The sequence below is a fragment of the Myotis brandtii genome, unplaced genomic scaffold (assembly GCF_000412655.1).
Source record: "Myotis brandtii unplaced genomic scaffold, ASM41265v1 scaffold579, whole genome shotgun sequence".
NCBI classification, from domain to species: Eukaryota; Metazoa; Chordata; class Mammalia; order Chiroptera; family Vespertilionidae; genus Myotis; species Myotis brandtii.
In genome coordinates this window covers 1,254,303-1,258,050 of record NW_005370171.1, presented here as the reverse complement: position 1 = coordinate 1,258,050, position 3,748 = coordinate 1,254,303, and the positions used below count along the sequence as shown (strand labels likewise).

Genomic DNA, 3,748 nt, shown 5'->3' with positions numbered 1-3,748 from the left:
GCGGGCGTGGCCGCCGGCTTTGGGTCTATTGTCTCCCAGCTTCGCGGCGAGGCTCCGCCGGAGACTGCAAACTACAATTCCCAGAATTCCCGGCCGCCCGGAATTCCTGCTGGGCTCTGCCAACAGGGGGCGCTGGGCACCTCAACCTTTCTGCGGGCCCTGGGCGCCTGTGGACTGTTTAGCTTGTGATGATACTCAGGGATGCCGGCTAAGCATCATGCTTTTAAAATGCTTAAGTCTTTAAAAGTGTGTTTTTATTGCATTTTGTACTTTTAAATTGCGGTAAAATACACAACGTGAAACTTGCCATCTTAACCACGTTTAACTTTAGGGTTTAGTAGTATTAAGTACATTCACTCTGTTGAGGAACAGCCACGCAGACCTTTTACATCTTGCCAGTATGAAGCTCCTACCCCCTTGAAATTCCCCTTTTCCCCTCCCCCTGGCAGCCACCCTCTGCTTTCTGTTTCTAGTAGTTCTTGGAAGGACAGCACTTGTCCTTTTGTCTGGCTCACTCACTCAGCAAAAGTCCTCAAGGTTCACCCTTGTCACAGCACCAATCAGGGTTTCCTTCCACTGTATGTATATGCCGCATTCTGTTTATCCGTTCATTGGCGGTCAGAATGGCACTTTTATCTTATTTGTTTATTAAGAGAAAGTTTATTTAGAAAGTCACAGAGGTAGAAGAAGTGAGCCATAGAAGAAATGGGCTCAGGAAAGAAGGTACAGAGGCAAAAGAGGGGCTCTTGGAGCTTAGGAGAGGGAGGGAGGGGGAGAGAGAGAGAGAGAGAGAGAGGAGAGAGAGAAGACACCCTGGGGGAGGGGTGGGCAAAGGCAGGGGTGCTCCACAGAGAGAACCTTGCCCAGAGTCTCATGTGTAAATGCATAAAATAAATGCGTCGAATGATAAAGGAAACTTTATAATTTATTAGGGTTGTCAACAAATTGAAAGAACAATCTGTGAGGCAGTAACACACGCATTTCTCTTTGAATGCAGCCGGTTACATGTTTCAAACCTAGAAGCTCACTGTTCTGTGCCCAGACTTCGGGTTTTCCTGTCACCTAGTTCGAGTGATGCTTCTGTGCATGGCCCGCCGACTTCATTCCTAAGGACACCACGATCACTTACCCTCCATCAAAGATCCCTACAAGTAGAACTTTCTGGAAACAGCTCCATCTCTGCTTAAGATTGCCGCTCAGCCTGTGCCGCTTGCGGTGCCATCCGCCCTCTGGGACCAGGAACCATCTCCCCTCTCGCCAGCCGGGAGGACACCACACAGAGTCCAGGGACGATGGCGCGCCTCACCCATATATTTCCCAAAGGCGACAGGTCACCCCTGGCAAGTCACTCCCTTTGGATTCTTCCTCCCAGTCCTGCCCGGGACGGGTGGCACGCCCGCCTCACTGAATGTAGGCCACCGAGGGGTTGAAGCTTCTACCGGCCAAGCCAACTGCCGGAGGCCCTGCCCCTGCCCCAGCTGCCTCTGGGTGCCGCTCATACCTGTAAATCCGGCCCAAGGCGGTGGCGTCATCCACCTGGTTTCCCACCGATGGAAATCAGCAGCATTTGACTTCCTTTTCGAGTGGAAGCTATTTCCTCCAAGGTCAACGTTGCTCTTCAGCCCTGGGGCATGCTGGGATCTGACCCCAGTTCAGGGGCTGAAGGCCACAAGGGGTGGAGCCTGTAGGAGGGTCCCTCAGGTGAGTGTGCAGAAGGGACTGCTCCACCCGGGTGCCAGGTGATCGTGTGCAGGAGTGCACCAGGCGGGGCGCCTGCGGACCCTCTAGCCTCGCTGTCCTCTGGAAAAGGGGGGAGACACGTCCTCACTGACAGGGTCCCCAGGAGGCTGCAGCGGCGCCCTGGGTACCTAAGCACATTCCTCTTGCCTGATGCTTCCCCGCAGCCACTTGTCCAGCAAGACCTGATGAAACAGAGCCTGCGGAGGGGGGGAGGGGAGCTACGGATGGGGAGCCAGCGGTGGGCTGGGCGGCACCGGGAGAACCCAGCTGGTCCCTGGTCCCTAAGGGATTGAGCCCAGGCAGCACAGGTCCATCTCGTCAGGGTGAGAGGTCCCCACTAGAGGGCACCCGGGAGGGAGGAGTGCCTTCCACCAGGTCCTGCCCGAATCCTGCCCAAGCCCCAGTCACTTCTTTCTGCACCCCCTCCCCCGCCTCCTCTGGGCCCCCGCCCCTCCTTCCTTACTCTCAGGGCCTCCCCTTCCCCTGGGCAGCTTCACACCCTCTACAAAGGCTCCGCTGTCCCCGCCCCACCCCCACAAATCTGTCAATCTCTCCTGCTCACACCTCCCCCTGACCTTGCCTTCCGCAGCTGGGTCACCTTGGCCTCATCACTTAACCTCCGCGTTTGGGAAGATTCTTTCCCGGGGCGTCACGGGGGCTTTCACCCGAGAGCCTGGGTGCGCACCCCCCTTTTGCTTTCTCTTTCTTCTTCCCTCTCCTTTCCCAAATGCTCTTTCTTAACCCCACACCCTCCTCCCTTCCTTCCTGCTGGCTCCAGCTGGGCTGCCCACAGCCCTCCGGGGCTCTCAGCACCCTAACAGTGCCCTGGGGGCAGGGCTGCAGGCCTCGCAGGCTGGCACCCCATCCAGGCCTGTCCTGAGGCTCCTGAGGCTCAGGCCACGTGGAATCGGAGGCCAGGTGACCTGCGTCCTGCTGAGTGTGCTGTCCCGGAGCCTCACCTGGAGTGACCCTGGCCCCGGGGACAGGACAGGCGGGACAGGACGGGACAGGCAGGGCATGGGGCTGGCTGGCCCCATTTGTCAGAAACACAAGCCTTCCCGGCCAGGCCAGGCCAGGCCACTGGCCTAAGGAGCCGCGGGTGGAGACCTTCCCACCCTGGCTCCCCACCCCAGCAAGTCGTGCCTTCTCCCAGGGGGGCTGAGGAAAAGGGGGGCCCCACGCCAGACCCCTTTGTTGAGCACCTGAGCAGCGGGGGCTCATGCACCGCAGGGAGCTCTTGGTGACTGCGTCGCACCGAACAAGAAACAGGGTCAGAGCTCGACCCCGTCCAACTCCCAGCCCCCATCTCCCCACCTGCTTCTTCCTAAAAAGTGTGAACTATTTCAAATACACGGAAAAGTACCGAGGGGAACAGAATGCACCTCCAGGCCTGGGAATCTTTTCACCGAGCTCTCTTCGTCTTCGTCTTCTCAAATAGAGGCTGTGCTGTGGGCGTCGGGACCCTCACCCTCCGCGCCTCTCCCTGAGCCCCTGCCACCGCCGCCCAGCCCTGCGCCGGGCACGCTTGCCCTGTGTGTGCTTTCACATCCTGCCCTGGGTGTCATGTCCCCACAGGCTCGGCCACCACCTCAGTGCACAGCCCCATCCGCTGTCGGCCAGCAGCCGTCACCCCAACCAGCACACAGGACGCTGCCATTCCAGGAGGCTCCCTGTGCCCCCCCAGCTGCTACCTGCCCCCAGAACCACCACCCTGACTGCTGTCACCAGACGTGGGCTTTGCCTGGGAGCGGGGCCTGAGCCAGAGCGAGGGAGTGCGCCTCTGGGCTCAGGTTCATCCAGGGACCAGGGACCAGGGACCAGCCCTGCTCTTCCCCAGGCCGCCTGAATTCCACCGCATTCCTCTGCCCGCCCTGCCCCGGTGTCCGTGTCCGGTGGCTTCATCCCGGGGTGTCCTTACACTTCACAGCCTGCACGTGGGTGCGCGGCGCTTTTCTCCCCAGGGACCTCGCCGAGACTCATCAGAGCAGCCACCTGGGCCCTCCTGGCA

At 59.3% G+C, this 3,748-nt stretch overlaps 1 long non-coding RNA gene across 3 annotated transcripts in view; it reads right to left on the bottom strand.

Annotated features, from left to right (window-relative positions):
• Nucleotides 1-907: 907 nt before the first annotated feature.
• The window catches only part of LOC106728266, a 7,231-nt gene continuing 4,390 nt past the window's right edge, over nucleotides 908-3,748 (bottom strand). The window contains exons 1-3 of one of the 3 annotated variants that reach the window (XR_001364545.1): nucleotides 3,659-3,746; nucleotides 1,502-1,922; nucleotides 908-1,106 (exon numbers count right to left, since the gene is read on the bottom strand). This is a non-coding gene — a long non-coding RNA (uncharacterized LOC106728266). Of the gene's footprint in view, nucleotides 1,107-1,501; nucleotides 2,173-3,658; nucleotides 3,747-3,748 lie in introns of those variants that run through there. The other 2 variants (XR_001364546.1, XR_001364544.1) reach the window with 2 other exon arrangements.